Genomic DNA, 20,477 nt, shown 5'->3' on the forward strand with positions numbered 1-20,477 from the left:
CCTTTTGAAGATACTTGGAAGAACTACACTCCACAAGATTGCCATCAACTCCCATCAAAAGCAATCTCGTTATGGCCAAGTATCAACAACCAATTCTTCGGAGATGAAGGGAGAAGACAACAAAATCATATCCTTGACAACTATTTGATGAATATATTCACTCTTGTCATTTGGGTATATTATGTTCTTCCTAGCATGACTAACAAATGTAGGATAAAATAGAACCAAAACAACAAGTATTTATCCCAACTCAAGATGATCTTCATCAACTTTGAGCATCCACAAACAAGTTCACCTACATGCCACGTCATCGACATCATTCGAAGGAATGTACTCATATCCTTGATAAAGCTTTACATCAAGTCATGAGGTAAAGCAACTGAAGTGATATGAAGACATTAAAATGCTTAACAAAAAGTGGCAACCCCATTTTTGAGATTAACGATGACTATGACCTATGATCAAACATTCTTGCTTGGCTCCTTAAATCAATATACTCTACTATAGGTGATCTAGTCACCGACAAACATCTAGATGATGTTTCTTGTATGGTTCATATTTTTGTTGCATGCTTTCTTGGAACCATTCAATTCTTATCTAATTGTGAAACATTCCTTGCAAATATCTTTGAAAATTTCTTGAAAAACATTTGAAAACTTACTGAGAGCTTTGCCTAAAATATTTGAGAATTCCTATACAAAATGGCCAGGAAGGATTTATGTTTGTTTTGAAGTGATCCTATCTTTTCAAAGTAGCTAAGATTATATTTGCAACTCGGTCTCTCCTACTTGATAAAATCGGTCATACCGATTTCTCCTAGAGGCCCAAGTCCTTTCTCGGTTCTACCGAACCACTTTGCCTCGGAGACTCCGAATTTCGATGCTACTTGTATTCTTACTAACTATCTCATGTTTGCCAAAGAGGGGATTGTTTCGACAAAAAATTCTCAAAATTTCAAAGGGGATAAATATCCAGTATCCCTACTGAAAGGGGGAGAAATTTCAAGGAACGCTTACCTACCGAAAGAGGTATAAATTTCATGGAACCCTTACCTACTGAAAGGGGGAGAAATTTCAAGGAACCCTTACCTAGTGAAAGGGGAAAAAATCAAGGAACCCTTACCAACTGAAAGGGGGAGAAGTTTCAAGTAACCCTTATCTATACTCAAGGGGGTGATCAAGGAACCCTTAACAAAGTAAGAAGAGTCTAGTAACCGTTACACTCAAGGAATCCTTACCCTCCAACCTTTTTGGAAATTAATACCAAAGGGGGAGACATATATCAAAGCTTATAAGCTCATTAAGTGGGAAAGATACCGTTAAGGGGGAGAGATATCCTTAATGGGGAGATATATCAAAGACTTATCTAAGGTTATGCATACCCAAAGGAGGTATTGAACTTGAATCACCGAACCTACTATCAATATCTACATGCTATGATTCACGGGGAGAGGACATCCTATATATTCATATCTAAGGGAGAAAGTTCTAAATATTCTTGGAGACACATCTATCATAATATCTTACTTTCAATATGTCTTCCATGTCTTGGTACTCTTGAAGCTCTTTGGATCTTTACAATATAATACTCCTGTGTTATCTAATAATTATTTTCTCAAGTGTATTTCTACTGCTAAGATGCTCAAGAACCTCAAGGTAAGTATATGCATCATACCCTTGTTCAGGATGATCTCTTATCTATTGGACATATTGTTTGCAATAGTGAATCTTGAACATGGAAACCTCTCATTCACATATGTTTGATGCATATAGCCAAGATTAACATGACTTGTCTCGTACCTTCTATTATGTGTGCCCATGCAGTCCAAAGCAAACATCTCTTAAAAGAGGATTGCACAGATTTAGGGGGAGCTTGTATTAATCATGTATCCTTGAAAGTAGTCATATTCTAATGTCAATCTCTATTTAAAGCTTTGATTGTATGTTTTCATCAATTACCAAAAAGGAAGAGATTGAAAGCACATATGCTCCCTTGGTGGTTTTGATAATTCATGACAACATTTATTGTATCTTGAACTAATACCTTTACCTAGTATATTTCAGTTATAGTCCACAAAGAGGATTGGCTAAGGATTATGAGGAGAAGCCCAAAGTAAGGAAAGGAATATGATTGTCCTACCTTCAAACTTCAAGACTCTACATTTTATATTTTTCAAGAAATCACACTTCGGTCCACAGGAAAGCCAATACTATTAAAAGGGGATGAGGTGATTATGATGATCTAGTTGCTCAAGTGCTTAGAGATAGCCCCCAAATATACTCATGAAATTCTCCCACAAATATTGTGTCAAAATACACAAAGTCCAAAATTGGGTGCCACCAACTTTTTCCATTCGGCCCTACCGAATTTTACATTGCACAAATCCAATGCCAAACCCTAGAGTCCCGATACCACCAAGTTCCATTTCGGTGCCATCGAAATGAGTGCCCCCGGCTTGGGTAACCAACTTCTTAAAATAATAATTTTCAAGTTTTGAGAATCGGTCCACCGATTTGTGGCAACTGACTAGGCGAGCCAAAATTGGTACCATCCAAATTCATAAATCGGTCTGACCGAAAAGTCAAAAATTGCCACATTTTGCAGTAGTCGGTGCTACCGAGTTTCACTTCGGTTTCACTGAGTTGGGCAATAATGTTATAACAGTTGGATTTTTGGAGATGGCTATATACCCCTCCACCACCTCTCATTCATAGAGGAAGCACTCAGAACGACCCAACACTTGCCATTTCCATTTTTCTAACAGAGTGCCACCTACTCATGTGTTGATATCTAGATGTCCCAATCCTACCATTTGAATCTTGATTTATAGCCTCCCCAAGTTGCTTTCCACCCAGTCAATATCTTCTACCCAAGACAAATCTATGAGAGAGTGATTGAGTGTTGAGGAGACTATCCTTTGAAGCACAAGATCAAGTTGTTCATCATACTACCGCACCTATTACCTTTTGGAGAGTGGTGTCTCCTAGATTGGTTAAGTGTTGCTTGGGAGCTTCCTACTTCATGTTGTGGAGTTGAACCAAGAAGTTTGAAAGGGCAAGGAGATTGCCTACTTCGTGAAGATCTACCCGGAGTGAGGCTAGTCCTTCGTTGACGTAGGCCGTGGTGGAATAGACAAGGTTGCTTCTCCATGGACCCTTCATGGGTTCAGCCCCTCGTGGACTCGTGCGACCGTTACCCTTCGTGGGTTGAAGTCTCCATCAATATTGAAGTACAATAGCACCACATATTCGAACCACGCCAAAAATCACCATGTCGATCTTTGCGTTTGATCTTCCTAAACTCTACTCCTTACTTTGCATATGCAAGTCTTTACTTTCCGCTCCTATACTCATAGACTGGCATGTGTAGGGTCTGTTTGACTTGCTATAAATGATAAAATGTGCCAACTAGAAAAATAGAAAAAGGCTCGGTTTTAAATTATCAAGTAGTCAATTCACCCCGTCTAGACATCCATTCTTGTGATCCCACAACCTCAGGAGGTGGGGGCACCGGAAGGGCCTTGCCTCGTGAAGCCCAATGGTGGACCATGGTGGGCCCATGGCATGCGCCGCATCTTGGGCCTCGGGCAGACGGGCCTAGGTACCCCAGTCCCCCGGGCCTGATAGTAGCCCCCGGGGCCTCGGCGTACATGATCCCACGAGTTGGAGGGTGAAACTGTGCGGGACCTAACCGCATGTGGACCAGACACGTCGCATGGCGCACAACGGGGCGTGGGACACCCCCACTTCCCATGACGTCTGGGCAACCACACGTGCTGACATAAAGCATGCAAGCGGCATGTGGCCATGATTGCTTTTCTTTGCCTTACTTATGCATAGCGAAGGCGATGGAGCGCGGGCCGACCATCCACCAACTGTTATAAATAGGCAAGCAAGAGGGCTCCTGGGATCATCTTCCTTGCTCTCGCACTTCGCTCCCGCTTGCTGTTGCATCGATGATTGTGCCCATGAGGAGGTTCTGTGCCACCGAGAAGGGAAATTCAGCGGCAGAGGAGTGGAAGGCGCCGAATTTGGCGAGGGGCAAGGTCCCCCTCGCATATCCGCCACCGCGCCCGGGGTGCCTCCCCAGGGGCATGGGTGTGCCTCATTGGCGACCAACGCAAACCCAAGCACTCGAGGAACAAACTCATTCCACGGGCACAGACGCGGGGGTGAGGAGGGTGCGGGCGGGGTAGGAGGAACGACTTGGCCACCCGGCCGCCGCGGTCGTGGAGCCACTCCACACCCGCGGCATGTGAATTTACCGTGGAGATGGCCAGCCAGCCCCGCACCATGCTCCACCTCCCGGACTCATCCGCGGAGGAGATGGTAGAGCGCACCACTGGGCCCGTGGTTGCACCTAGACGGCTGCTGCAACGGGCCTTCCTGGGTGATGATGAAACTCACCCCCCCCCCCGGATTCATGTACCTGACGTGGGGGTGGAAGTCGTTCACTGTCGCCCGCGGCTTGAAGGAGGCTCATATCCTCCACTACAAGTTCAACGTGATCGCCAAACTCTTCGTGAAGATATTTGGTAGAGCCGGTTGATACGTCTCCATCGTATCTACTTTTCCAAACTCTTTTGCCTTTGTTTTGAACTCTAATTGCATGATTTGAATGGAACTAACTTGGACTGACGCTGTTTTCAGCAGAATTGCCTTGGTGTTATTTTTGTTGAGAAATCAAAGTTCTCCAAATGTCCTGAAAATTTACGGGGCGTATTTTTGGAAAATATGAAAATATCTGCGCCAAGATCCACCTGAGGGGGTGGGCTAGTGGGCCACAAGCCCTGGCTCCGCCACCCCCTGGTGGCGGTGGGCAAGCTTGTGGGGCCCACACGGCTCTGCCGCCCCCAACTCCAGCTCTATAAGTTCCCTTTCGTCCTAGAAAAAAATAAAAAAGAGAAGATTTCGTTGCGTTTGCGATACGGAGGTGCTGCCACAACCTGTTCTTCATCTTGAGGGCAGATCTGGAGTCCGTCTTGGGCTCCGCAGAGAGGAAATCGTCGCCATCGTCATCATCAACCTTCTTCCCTCTCCAATTCCATGAAGCTCTTCATCGTTCGTGAGTAATCTATTCGTAGGCTGGCTGGGCGGTGATGAGTAGGATGAGATCTATCATGTAATCGAGTTAGTTTTGATGGGGATTGATCCTTAGTATCCACTATGTTCTGAGATTGATGTTGCTACTACTTTGCCATGCTTAATGCTTGTCACTAGGGCCCGAGTGCCATGATTTCAGATCTGAAATTATTATGTTGTCACCAATATATGTGTGTTTTAGATCCGATCTTGCAAGTTGCAGTTACCTACTATGTGTTATGATCCGGCAACCCTGGAGTGACAATAACCGGAACCACTCCCGGTGATGACCATAGTTTGAGGAGTTCATGTGTTCACCAAGTGCTAATGCGTTGGTCCGGTTCTTTATTAAAAGGAGAACCTTAATATCAAGTATTTTCCTTTTGGACCCCGCTGCCACGGGAGGGATGGACAATAGATGTCATGCAAGTTCTTTTCCCTAAGCACGTATGACGACACACGGAATGCATGCCTACATCACATTGACGAACGGGAGCTAGCCACATATCTCTCTGTGTTATAACTGTTGCATGATGAATATCATCCAAACAAATCACCGACCCATTGCCTACGAGTTTGTCCTACTGCTGCTGTTACTTGTGTTGCTCTGCTGCTACTGTTTCTACTACTGTCGCTTGCTCTGTTGCTACTTGCTACTGTTGTCACTACTGTTGTTCCTTGCCGCTGCTATTACTCGTTACACTGCTGCTACCTGCTACAATTTTGGTTCGCTGGTCGTTCACGGGAACTGACAATTTCTGTCAATGAGGCAACTTGGCGCCATTGATACAATCGTTAGGAATAGTCTGCCGTCAACAAATCGTTTCTGACACCGTTGTTATCATACTACTTTTCTGCTACTACTTTGCTTGCAGATACTAATCTTTAAGGTGTGGTTGAATCTAACGCATTCAGCTGCTAATACTCGAGAGTATTCTCTCACCTCCTGTCTAGCTAACCAACAAGTTTGGGTCGAATACTCTACCCTCGAAAACTGCTACGATCCCACACGCTGGTGGGCCATCAACAACATTCTTCTAGTTTCGATTGCCGGAGAGTGCTAGCAGCATTCTTCTGGTGCCGTTGCAAGGGAAGGTTTGCTGTTACGGGTCAACATTTTTCTGGCGTCGTTGCCGGGGAGGTATTGCTATATTCTCTGAGTTACTTGGGATTTATATCTGCTGATCACTATGAAGAATCTAAAGGATCCGAAAACCAAAGTCTTGCCCTCAACTACGAGGGGAGGTAAGGAATTGCCATCTAGCTCTGCACTTGATTCACCTTCAGTTATGAGTAAGTTTGCGACATCACCTCCTGCTAGAAATCTTGATATGTCGCCTGTGCTTGATGATGCTATGCTTGATACTGCTAGAGATGCTATTTTGCCTCATGATGCTATGCTTGATACTGCTAGAGATACTACTTTGCCTGATGTTCCACTAGGGGTATTCCTTGATGCTCATATTGCTAGAGTTACTGGCAATGCTCGTGATGCTTCTGAAACTGCCGATACTATTGAGATAGAACCTGCTTTTGCTCCTGAGATCTAGCTTTCCTAGATATGAATTGCCTGATATACCTGAGGGTTACTATGGTGGGAGAGATAGCTGAGGATTTTCTTGCGTGTAAGGATGCCTATGACGCTGAGAAATTACTTCTCAAGTGGAAGGAAAAATCTCTGGAAGCTAGGATGAAATACGACCCGAAGTTTGCCACTTCACCTATCTCTATCACCGATAAGGATTATGAATTCTCTGTCGATCCTGAGGTAATCTCTCTAGTCGAATCTGATCCTTTTCATGGTTATGTGTCTGAGACGGTCGTAGCCCATCTTGCGAAATTACACGATATAGCCACCCTTTTCACTAATGAGGAGAAGATCCGCCACTACTATATCCTTAAGTTGTTTCCTTTCTCTCTATAGAATGACGCTAAAGCCTGGTTCACCTCTCTTGCTCCTGGATGTGTGAGTAGTCCCCAAGATATGGTCTATTAATTCTATGAGAAATATTTCCCTGCCCATAAGAAGCAAGCTGCCTTGCAGGAAATATACAACTTTCCTCAACTCCAAGAAGAGAGTCTCCCACAAGCTTGGGGAGGCTCGTCCAGCTACAAAATGCTTTGCCTAATCACCCTCTTAAGAAGAACGAGATGCTTGATATCCTCTATAACGGACTTAGTGATGCCTCTAGAGACCACCTAGATAGTTGTGTCGGTTGTGTTTTTAGGGAACGAACTGTAGAACAAGCTGAGACCCTACTGAATAACATCTTGATCAACGATAATGCTTGGACTATTCCCGAACCACCTCCTAAGCCATCTCCGAAGAAAAGAGGTATTCTATTCCTCAGTCCGGAAGATATGCAAGAAGCCAAGAAATCTATGCAAGAGAAAGGCATTAGATCTGAAGATGTCAAAAATCTACCACCTATCGAAGAGATCCATGGTCTCAATAACCCGATACAGGTACTAGAAGTGAATTCTTTGCATAGGTTTGATGAGAGTTATATTCCTTTTGACAAACCTGCTAGCCTATGCTTTGATGAATTTGACAACTTTGTTGCCAAACAACAGAGTATCAATGATTATGTTAGCAGAAATTTGGAACAAAGTACTCGCATGCTTAGCCATTTAAGTGCTTGTGTAGACAGAAATGTCAATGATCTGAAGCTTCTGAGTAAACATGCCTCTATGATTACTACTCAGGTAGAACAAGTACTTAAAGCTCAGAATGACCTGCTCAATGAATTAAATGACAACTCTGTCAGAGTCATTACTAGAGGAGGCAAAATGACTCAGGAACCTTTGTATGCTGAAGGTCATCCTAAGATAATTGATCAAGATTCTCAAGGAATCAATGATGATACACCCAATCATCCTAAGGAGAAGAGGAAGGATGATAGAAACCTACACGCCAGTTCATCAAGTACTATCACACCTGAAGAACATAATGATATTTCTGCGTCTGATGCAGAAACACAATCTGGTGATGAACATGAACATGGTGACAATATGGATAGTAATGTTCATAATAATGCTCAACCTAGCAATGATGAGGATGTGGAGATTGAACCTTCGGTTAATCCTGATAACCCACAACCTAAGAGATATGATAAGAATGACTTTACTGCTAGGAAGCATGGTAAAGAAAGGGAACCATGGGTTCAGAGATCTATGCCCTTTCCTCCTAAGCCATCCAAGAAAAAGGATGATGAGGATTTTGAGCGCTTCGTTGAGATGATAAGACCCATCTTTCTGCAGATGCGGTTAACTGATATGCTCAAGATGTCTCCGTATGCCAAGTACATGAAAGATATCGTGACTAATAAACGAAATATACCAATCTTGAGATCTCCACCATGCTTGCCAACTACACTTTTAAAGGTGGAACTCCTAAGAAACTTGCTGATCCCGGAGTGCCCACTATACCTTGCTCTATTAAAGGAAACTACGTAAGAACTGCCTTATGTGACCTTGGAGCTGGTGTTAGTGTTATGCCGCTCTCTCTTTATCGTAGACTTGAATTGGATAAGTTGACACCCACTGAAATTGCTCTGCAAATGGCCGACAAATCAACTGCTTTCCCTATCGGCATTTGCGAGGATGTGCCTGGTGTGGTTGCTAATACCACTATCTTAACAGACTTTGTTATCTTGGATATTCCCGAGGACGATGCCATGGCTGTCATCCTCAGAAGACCCTTTTTAAACACTGCAGGGGCTATTATAGATTGCAACAAAGGCAATGTCACTTTCCATGTCAACGGTAATGAGCACACAGTGCACTTTTCGAAGAAACGATATCAAGTACATTGCAAGAAATGGTAATGCTATCGAAAAGACTTTATTGATCCTTATTGGGAGCTTTGAATACCCTATTCCTCGTGTCAAGATGAAGTATGATTTGCCTGTTGGGGAGATACATATCCCCATTGAGGTGACTTAGTGGCTATTCGAAAATTCTCCGTTCTCTCTTGCGATTCGAGAAGGTTTTGTCATGAGGACTTGATCAACCCCATTGACGGATTTCTTTCGATGACCATGAAATGGATGAATCAAAGAGTCACATACCTCTATTTTGAGCTTTCATTTTCTATTGCTTAGAAGAAAAATGATAGAATTAGTTTAGTTTTTCCTATTTTCTGTTTTAGCGTCTCGTAGAAAAATACCTCGAAACTAAAAGTTCTCCGATGGTCCTGAAAATTTAGTATGATTTTTTCAGGAATTTTTGAAAATTACAGGGCCTGAGAGCTAGCTTGGGGGCCAGACCAGTGGGCCACAAGCCCTGCCACCGCCACCCCCTCATGGAGGAGGGCAAGCTTGTGGGGCCGACAGGGACCCCCTCCACTCATTCCAGCTCCCAGCCTCTTCCTCCACCTCGAGAAAAAATGTTTCACATCTCAAACCCATGTTCTTGCTCATTTGGCTGTGATTTTCGATCTCCTTGCTCAAAGGACCATTCTCCGAACTGTTTTGGGTAAATTACTCCTTGGTAAGTGACTCCTCCATTGGTCCAATTAGTTTTTGCTCTAGTGCTTTATCCTTCGCGAATTCTTGCTACCTTGGTGACCCTGTTCTTGAGCTAGAAATGTTGATTTTAGCTGATCCCAAGTAGTTTTAGCGCGTGATACGGTCTCTGGGCACAAGTAGGAGTAGTTGCTACAAGTTGGGTTAATCTTTATTCACTTTTCTTTCGAAGTCTCTAAAAATTTCAGAATTTTTTAGAGCTAGAAAAAGGTAAAGATGAGGAGGTTCTTGAGAGGCTCTTCATGCCGTAACCCCAAGGAGGATGAGAAGAACCACCCCAAGTATGTAGTCCCTCGAGTCACAGAAGTTCGAGCGTGCGAGTGGCGAAGTGATGAATTCTTGAGCGCCGCTGGGCTTTATGAAGACTTTTATTACTTGGTGGAGAACGCAGGTCTTACTGCGCTCGTTGCAAATAAGTGCTCAAGATCCCTCCTCCTCACCAATATTTTCGTTCAAAGCTTCAACTTTTATCCGAGGAAGAATCCTCCCATGGTTGAGTTCATGATATATGATGTTCCTCAGTGCATGACACTACAGGATTTTTGCATTGTATGCGAATTACCTTATGTTGGGGATATCCGTGACCCTCGCCCACGGGACTTGGAGGATTTCATTGGTACTATTGCTGTTGGAGAGGAGAGTGGAGTGTCTCGTGCTAGAATTGCTAGCATACATTTTCCTGTGCTTCGGTACTTCTCATTGTTTGTGGGAGAATGTTTGATTGGTCGTGGGGAGGCTGGATCACTTAGTTCTCAGACCTTGCGGTTTTGCGCGAAGACCTTTGTACCGATAAGACTTACAGCCTAGGTGCTATAGTGGCCCAGCGGTTGAACATCAACCATTCCAAAGGTGTCGTCTATGGAGGTATCTACGCTACCCGTCTTGCCAGACACTTTGAGATACCCATTAGACTGGGAGAGGAAGGAGAGATGCTTCTCCCTGAGAAATATCTGGATTATGACAGCATGGTTCGCCATGATTTCCTGGATAGAGATGCTAGTAGACGGATGATTTATAACCTGGTATTTAGTCAGGGTACTCGAGAGACTATTACTTTGCCTGCTCCTTCTTTGTTCGATCTTCATGCAGGCAGGTACACTATTATGCCCTTGGACATCTACGCAAATTGGGGCATGGCCCAACCACACGCGCCCGTGCCCGAGCGCCAGTCGAGTACCAGACGCCAGTTTATCAGTGGGAGCCAGAGGAGCTCACACAGCAGTGGCATCCACAGTCTGCTCTGGAGTATCCTGGAGCTGGTGATTTCCTACCATGGGAGTAGACCAAGCTAGGCCAAAAGCCTAAGCTTGTGGGAGTACGTGTTCTCACCGACTTTACATTCATGCTGATGCTTTCACTCTGTTAGCCGGTGTCCACACTTTGCCACTGTATTATCCATGCTAGTTTATTTTTGTTTTCTTGTTTTGTGTCCTTTTGAGAAAACCCAGAAAGATTTTTCTTTCTTCTTTTGCTTGTTGGGAGCTTTCCCGTGTAAATAGTTTGATTTTTCTTTGGGTCAAGGTAGAAGATATTGGTTTCAATGTTTAGTGGTTCTTGCATGCTTACCTGTTTAGCTTTCAAAGATTCATATTACTTTGTCTTCTCCTTTGTGTTTGCCTCCAGATTCAGCTTAGTCCAATGCACGAGCACTCTTATTATTGTTCACATCGTTCGATCGTGCAAATGAAAGGCAATAATGATGATATATGATGAAGTGACTCAGACTGAAAAGCTGGTATGAACTCTATCTATTTTGTTTTTGTAAATATGACTAGCTTGTTGACCCATATTTAGCTTTGTTGTGAGAGAACCATGTTTGCAATGACAACTTAGAGATCATAGTTTCTGATGCCATGCTTATTTAGCTGAGAGATTATAATGGTTTGTCTTGAATGCCAACATAGACTGTGAGATGACTATGATGTAGTATGATAGGATGGTATTCTCATTTGAATGTTTCAAGTGTCTTGACTTGGCGCACGTTCATGCATGTAGTTGAAACAAAATCAATATAGCCTTTATGATGTTCGTGTTCATGGTGATTTATATCCTGTTCATGCTTGCATTCAATGTTAGTCAAACTCATTGCATCTTGATGATTGTTGTCGCTCTCTAGTTGGTCGCTTACCAGTCTTTTGCTAGCCTTCACTTGTACTAAGCGGAATACTGCTTGTGCACCCACTTCCATAAACCCAAAAGTTTCTCCATGAGAGTCCACCGTACCTACCTATTTGCGGTATCTACCTGCCGTTCCAAGTAAATTTGCATGTGCCACTCTCTAAACCTTCAAGAAATAATATGTTTTGCATGCCCGAACCGCTCATGTGGTGACAGGGGGCTATTGGTATCTTCCATGCTAGGAGTGTTATCCTCGACATGTGTTTATTCACTGTCATTCACCATAAAGGGGCCGGTAATTGGAATGCCCAGTTCCACGCTTAAATTGAAAACATAACTGTAAAACAAGAATCCCCCCGGATTGATGTTAGTATGGACGGTACCCGAGGATTCGGCTAGCCGTCGAGTGTGATTGATTGGTGTTGGGGGAGTTAAAACTTTACTTTTCTGTTTGGGAACCGCCTATAGCATGAGTAGCATGGAAGATATTGAGAACTCTTGGTCATTGCGTTGTCAATGAAAGCATACACCCAAAATTATTATCTCTGTTTTCAAAGCTTGAGCTCTGGCACCTCAGCAAATCAATGCTTCCCTCTGCGAAGGGCCTGTCTATTTATTTTCCTGTTGAGTCATCCTCTTATTTTATAAGCACCAATTAGAGATCACCTTTGTCATTTTTATGCTTTGCTTTTTATTGATATTGAGTATGACTATGACTGGTTCTTCGTTGCTATGAATTACAATGTTTAGTCAGCCCTTGATCTTTGAAAGTGCTCTGCATTTATGTTTTGCGGTCTCACAAAGAGCTAGCGAGATACCACCTATTCATATTGCTTCATGCTTGTTTTGATTGAAGTGCTCGTATTTGAAACTCATTATTATTTGCTCGTTAGCTGATTATGCCATTGATATTAGTTTACCGTGAGACCTTTGTGTTACTTGCTTATGTGGTTAACTTGTGATCTTGCTAAAATTCTGGTTATGAGTTAGACATACTTGCAACAACAAGATCAAATAGAGTTTGTCAAAGTTTTTCTTTCTCTCTCAGTTTGTCAACTGAGTTGCTTCAGGACAAACAAGGTTTTAAGCTTGGGGGAGTTGATGAGTCTCCATCGTATCTACTTTTCCAAACTATTTTGCCCTTGTTTTGGACTCTAATTTGCATGATTTGAATGGAACTAACCTGGACTGACGGTGTTTTCAACAGAATTGCCTTGGTGTTATTTTTGTACGGAAATCAAAGTTCTCCAAACTTCCTGAAAATTTACGGGGAGCATTTTTGGAAAATATGAAAAATATTTGCACCAAGATCCACGTGAGGGGTGGGCTAGTGGGCCACAAGCCCTGGCTCCGCCACCCCCTGGTGGCGGTGGGCAAGCTCGTGGGGCCCACACGGCTCTACGGCTCCCAAATCCATCTCTATAAGTTCCCTTTCATCCCAGAAAAAAATAAAAAAGAGAAGATTTCATCGCGTTTGCTATACGGAGGCGCCGCCACAACCTGTTCTTCAACTAGAGGGCAGATCTGGAGTCCGTCTTGGGCTTCGGAGAGGGGAAATCGTCGCCATCGTCATCATCAACCTTCTTCCCTCTCCAATTCCATGAAGCTCTTCATCGTTCGTGAGTAATCTATTCGCAGGCTCGCTGGGCGGTGATGAGTAGGATGAGAGCTATCATGTAATCGAGTTAGTTTTGATGGGCATTGATCCCTAGTATCCACGATGTTCTGAGATTGATGTTGCTACTACTTTGCCATGCTTAATGCTAGTCACTAGGGCCCGAGTGCCATGATTTAAGATCTGAAATTATTATGTTGTCACCAATATATGTGTGTTTTAGATCTGATCTTGCAAGTTGTAGTTTGCTACTATGTGTTATGATCCGGCAACCCCGGAGTGAGAATAACCAGAACCACTCCCGGTGATGACCATAGTTTGAGGAGTTCATGTGTTCACCAAGTGCTAATGCGTTGGCCCGGTTCTTTATTAAAAGGAGAACCTTAATATCCTCTAGTTTCCTTTTGGACCCCGCTGCCACGGGAGGGATGGACAATAGATGTCATGCAAGTTCTTTTCGCAAAGCACGTATGACGACACACGGAATGCATGCCTACATCACATTGACGAACGGGATCTAGCCACATATCTCTCCTTGTTATAACTGTTGCATCATGAATATCATCCAAACAAATCACCGACCCATTGCCTACAAGTTTGTCCTACAGCTGCTGCTACTTGTCTTGCTCTGCTGCTATTACTTGTCTTGCTCTGCTGCTACTGTTGCTACTACTATCGCTTGCTCTGTTGCTACTTGCTACTGTTGTCACTACTGCTGTTCCTTGCCGCTGCTATTACTCGTTACACTGCTGCTACCTGCTACAATTTTGGTTCGCTGGTCGTTGATGGGAACTGACAATTTCCGCCAACGAGGCAACTTGGCGCCATTGATACAATCGTTAGGAATAGTCTGCTGTCAACAGATCATTTCTGACACCGTTGTTATCATACTACTTTGCTGCTAATACTTTGCTTGCAGATACTAATCTTTCAGGTGTGGTTGAATCTAACGCATTCAGCTGCTAATACTCGAGAGTATTCTCTCACCTCCTATCTGGCTAACCAACAAGTTTGGGTCGAATACTCTACCCTCGAAAACTGCTACGATCCCATGCGCTGGTAGGCCGTCAACAACATTCTTCTAGTTTCGATTGCCGGAGAGTGCTAGGAGCATTCTTCTGGTGCCGTTGCAAGGGAAGGTCTGCTATTACGGAGTCAACGGTGACTGCCTAGAATGCTGCATGGAGAGCGGTAGCAGCAGCGGTAGTTCCTCTGGCAACGAGGGCAGCAACAACACTTATTCTGGGATCTACGACCGCGATGACTCCTGAGGCGTCCGTGTCAAGGAAGAGGACTCAGAATAGGCACGGGTGGCGCTAGAGTCAAAGTCCTGGAGGCGGCGCTGCTCAATCCCGGTCCTTCTGCTTTTGTTTTTTGTATTTAGCTTCCCTGCAACGAACCGTGCTAGCGCCATGGGGCAATGTAAGAAAAAATGTTGTTAAAGTCGAGTCCGCTCTTAGTGTTGTCATGCATGTCTGCCTTTCTGCAATTTCCCTAAGGCTCTGCACCACAAGGGCCCAACCTCCAAGCAGTACATAGCCTTTGCTTGTATGACACGTCACGATGGCTGGAACAAGGCCAGGAGGCGAGGGCCCCACAGCCCGGTTAGAGCCCCCAAGGCATGATGCTCAGTGGGTCGTTCCTGGGGCACAAGCGGCCTCACGTGAGATAATAGGTTTTCGACCGGAGCAAGTTTGCAGAAAGTGGGGACACCGCCGAGGGCCACCGAGCCGCATAGTGCGGTTAACTGACTCTTCGGAGGGAGCCACGAGGTGGCTGAGGATGGCGAGAGGAACACACGGCATGAGGGCATGGCTTCCTACAGCTTACATCCTTATCCTATCTTCTATCATGCGATGAATAAGTGCAAGCCTCGTGAGGGGTGTGTGAGAAATTGTTGCTCCTTACAACCAATGCCTTTGCATTCGGACCGAGCGCCCACTTAAGGAGCCCCTTCATGGGGTTGTCCTCTTTGTGCTTGGTTTTTCTTTTGCTTGCCTTCACGCTATACACCGGTAGGGCCCATACCCCGTGCATACCACAGCCGCCCCTGTTAATTCAGGCTGTGGTGCCGGAACAAATCTGGGGGTGAGGGGCTCAAGGAGCTAGGGAGGGCTCCGTATCACGACCGGTTTACAAATAAATTAATTAATTAGAAATCATCCATGTGCATCTCTAGTGAAGAAAAATATTTCTCACTGACACACTCATCTTGATACAGAAAACCAATAGTACTTAATATTAAATAGGTAGAGTAAAGGTTGCTCTACAATTTATTAAAACATGTACAAGTCTCAAGTAGATGGTATGTTACAGCGGTCTCAGGATGACTCTACTGCTTGTAATTGAAGGGGCACGACACATCAGAGTAATGTGACATGACAAGTACTACTACGTGCCAAGCGTGAGAGTGAGGCTCGACGATTTAATCGAGCTGGCGGAAGCGGTGAAATAATACAGTGGTAGACTCCAGGATCGCAAGACTGACTCAGACTCCTCTAGACATCGGACTCGGTATCGAACTCTTCATACATGAGGTCTCCTTCATCCATATCTGGCCACATCAACAACCAAGTGAGTACTTCGAAAATTACTCGCAAACAGTTTGCACAAAAGATGAGATGCATACGGTTGATTATTAATATGCAGGGTTCATATTTTATATATCAAATGTAAGAATTTAAGAATAAATTAAGTTAGTGGATAAATTAGGCGGTAGTCCTCCCAAGATATCCTAACAGGAAAGTAAAAATGCACCGATCAGGTGTCTGAAGCGACGCCTCGAAAGGTTAACAAGAGTTAGTAACCACTGTCGGGCGTCTAAGCGACACCACATACAGGAAAAAAAATAAAAAAAATAACAACCCACAAATGGGCTTCTTAGCGACACCACAATAGGGGCGTAAAATAAATAACAGGCCACAGTCGGGCATATTGGCGACACCGCAGAAAGGGCATAATAAATAAATAATAGGCCGCATCCGGGCGTCTCGGCGATAACCGTTATCCGTACTAAATAAGAAGTACCCGGGTGGTACAGCCAAACTTCAGGATAATTCTTGAACAAATAAAAATATTTGACAATGTTCCACATCATCATTAGATTTCCATAACCGTTATTAATACCACCACTTATATTCCAAGGACCAACTCTACGACCGACACTTGACTCGTCAAACAACGTCCTTCACCATGGACACGGCTACTCGAATAGTTTTACTCTGCAGAGGGAGTACTATTTAGCCATAGCTCACGTGTTTCGATAGTCCGCAATACTAATCCTGCATACGACATTTTAGAAGCAGACACTCAGAACCAGCACACACCCATTTTACCTCCGCGAAGCACGACTTTACCCAGACTACGCTGCCAAGGCAAAACCATATGACGGGGAGGCTCCGACCTCGACTAGCATGGGATCAACAATTTATACCGCGCATTCATGGGGAGTGCCCTCCCTTCCAGTCCCAGACCGGAAACACCCATGCCACCTGACCGGATGACTGGATTTAGTCCAGGGTCATGGATACCTTCATACCAACCCCTCTACTTGGTGTGTGACTGATAATAGGTCTACAACTTACTATACCGAATCCATTATCCAGGAAACTGTGGTAGCACATTATAGAAGCATGACACAGACAAGACTCGATCGAGGTCCATACTGGAGTTATTCACATTTTACCGGCACCATTGTGCATGTCTCATGACCAGGCCATAACCTATTACGTTTCGCGTGACTAGGTTATTCCACGACCTTTCATAACTATGATATGCCATCATCCTGTTTTACCATTATTATCATATATGTAGCATGTATGAAATAAGCACGGTGATGTATATTAAATATGAGTCAGGTTAGCAAACAACGCATCAAGAATTCAAACATGCTTGCCTGGTTCCACGTAGTCAGGATCAAGCTCTATCCAGTTAACATCGGTGTTCCCTGTGTAGGAATCTACGATAAATAGTAAACAATATCGTAAGTGGTAGTGCCTAGCTACTGGTTCCATAATATTTTTAGGAAATCAGAAAATAAACTAGGCATTATAAAGATTATTTTGCAAAAAGAATCACTGAAAAAGGAGTTGTGTATCAAAAGTTATGGCTAAAATAGTTTCACGGACTAATATGTAATATGAAGAAAAAGAGTGAGGGGCTAGTTTGTGATAAATCAAAGCGACCGAATCAGAATACATTTTCCTGAAATGAAAACGGTTTAGGGAAGAATGCGTTTCCTTAGAAAACGTTTCAGAGGAGAGAGGAGACGCGGACAAGGGGGGTCCTCCTGTCAGGTTCGAAGACTCACCGGCACCAGAAGCTCACGGTGGTCGCCGGCGACGATAAGAAGGAGGAGGGGGCTGGCTGAGGGTGCGGATGCACTCACCTTCGACCCACCCACCTGATGGATGAGGTTTTGGTCAAGGGAGAGGATCCATGTCGACGGCAGCAGGACTGCGGAGGACGTCAGTTGCGGTGAGGTTTCGATTATTTGACACAGAGGCTCCTCCGATCGATTTGGCGAGGGGTTAGGAGGGGAAGAGCACCAGGAGGCTAATGAGAGTCACAGAAGGTCCTACCGCAACCTACCTAGCTCGGAAGTAACCTGACCCCGAAGCGGATCGGGGCGGCCGGTGCTGGGGAAGAAGGCTCCTTCGAGGACCCTCTCTGGTTCGGATAGTGCTTTGGGGTGGAGAAGGAGAGTGGAGAGGTGGGGGATGATCTCAAAAGCTCGGAGGAGGGCTTCATTTATAGAAGCGGAGGGGGGGAGCCCGACATTTACTCCGGCGAGCGATTCCGGTGAAGCACGGGCTCGGGCATGCGATTAGGTGGTTCGGTTCATACCTAACCACCATGGGGGACTCATTTTTGACCTGAGGCAAACCGGTCTTCGACGGAGAAAGCGCGGCGACAAAGTGCACTGCAGCAACAAAGTGCGTTCTCTGTGTAGTCCGGGGCATGGCGACGGCTTTCGCGGTGTGCACTGGAGATGGAGGACACGCGGAGGAGGCAGGAGCGTTGGGCGGTGCCGGGCGGCGCGGGGCTGCAGCAGAAGAGGCGTTGTGGCAGTGGCAGTCGCTGAAGTGGCTGCTGCCGGAGCTTGGTCGGCTCGGCCACCTCACCACCAACGCGGCGAAGCGTCCATGCTCCGTGTGGCGCGAGGGATAGGCTTGTGCTCACGATCGACGTCTCACGCGCTGCTACTGGTGAGATTAACAAAGATTGAAGCTGCTGCACTAAATTGCAACTGTCTGAAAATAAATCAGCCAAGAACAACTTCAGCAGTGTAGGAAGGGTGTTTGATGAAATGAAAATGGCATGTGCAGGAAGAATCTTTAGCTGATTTTTTTTGGGAGGGTTCTCACTGGATGTAGAGACATTATGGATTTTTTTAGAATTTTTGGAGGAGTTTAAGGCAGGTTTTAACTGAAAACAAGAATCTGTGGTCAAACTTCAGTCAAACTAAATTTGAAAATTTCAAACTTGTGGACTCAAAGTTTTTGGTGGAAATGGGTGGAGACACTATCAGCTACAAACTGCAAGAGTTTGGGATCAAACTCCAAAGGAATCAATGAGTTCCTTTGTAAAAATGACACGTGTTCAAACTGATTACAAAAAATCCCTTTTCATCAAAATAAATATAAAGGGTGATCCAACCCTTCTAAAGTTTTCGAAAACAATTAGAAATGAAACTTTAGGGGTTGGAGAGGTGTTAAAAAAGATTTAAAACAGAATGGGGGGGGGAACTAAACCTTTTTAAAGGAAGTAATAGAGGTCCATGGAATAAATTCCGAAGTTTGCAAGAGAAAGAATATTCTATCAAACCAATTCATTTTGAGAAGAGGCTAAAAGAATATCCTTTTTAAACTAAGCAGTTGAGAAGTGAAAGCTCCAAAGGTTTTCCTCAATGATATTGTCAAAGAGCTTCAAAGTTTTTGTCAAAGACAAAAGTTTAAAAATCCAAGGAAATCAAGGAAATCCAAATTTAAAAATGTTGGGTGTTACAACACCTACCCCCTTAAGAAAAATCTTGTCCCCGAGATTTCAGCCAGCCCTCAAAAAGTTGTGGTTGCTCTTTCTGCAGGTAATCCTCTCTTTCCCAAGTGGCCTCATCCTCTGAATGGTTGCTCCACTGTACTCTGAATAGCTTGGTAACCTTTTGTCGTGTCCTTCTTTCTGATTCCTCTAATATCCTCACGGGGTGTTCCTGATAGGATATGTCTAGTTGCATTTCTATGCTGTCATGAGCCACCTGGTGTTCAGGGTTGCTCACACACTTCCTCAGCTGAGAAATGTGGAACACGTCGTGTACGTCTGATAGTTCTGCGGGTAGGTCAAGTTGGTAGGCAACTTGGGCTCTTCGAGCAATTATGCGGAATGGTCCGATGAAACAGGGCGCAAGCTTGCCCTTGACCTTGAACTTTTGTAGTCCTGTCATGGGTGATACCTTAAGATACACATAATCATCAGGATTGAAGCCGACATCACGGTGTTTCTGATCGTAGTATCTTTTTATGACGGCTTTGGGCTGTTTTGAGTCTCTCTCTGATGATCTTTACCTTTTCCTCTGCTTCTTGGAGTAGTTGCAGGCCGAAGATACAACTATCTCCGGTTTCTGACCTATTTAGAGGGGTACGACATCTTCTTCCATACAAGGCTTCAAAAGGTGACATTTTTATCCTTGTCTGATAACTGTTGTTGTATGAGAACTCGGCGTAGGGCAAATTGTCTTCCCAACTGTTTCCATATGTGAGCACACAAGCCCTGAGCATGTCTTCGAGAATCTGATTCACATGCTCGGTTTGTCCTCCCGTTTGAGGGTGATATGATGTGCTGAATACTAGCTCAGTTCCCAAAGCTTGTTGCAAATACTCCCAAAATCTTGAAGTAAACTAAGTGCCTCTATCGGATACAATGGTCTTAGCTATCCTATGTAAGCACATAATACGGGCGAGGTATAGCCTTGCTAGCTTCCGAGTGGAGTACATAGTCCTTACTGGAATGAAGTGAGCCACCTTTGTGAGTCGATCTGTGATCACCCATATAGCATCGTGCCCGTGTCGTTACCGGGGTAGTCCGACAATGAAGTCCATTCCTACCTCATCCCACTTCCATTCGGGTACCTTCATAGGTTGT

The sequence above is a fragment of the Hordeum vulgare genome, chromosome 7H (genome assembly GCF_904849725.1).
Source record: "Hordeum vulgare subsp. vulgare chromosome 7H, MorexV3_pseudomolecules_assembly, whole genome shotgun sequence".
Lineage (NCBI taxonomy): Eukaryota > Viridiplantae > Streptophyta > Magnoliopsida > Poales > Poaceae > Hordeum > Hordeum vulgare.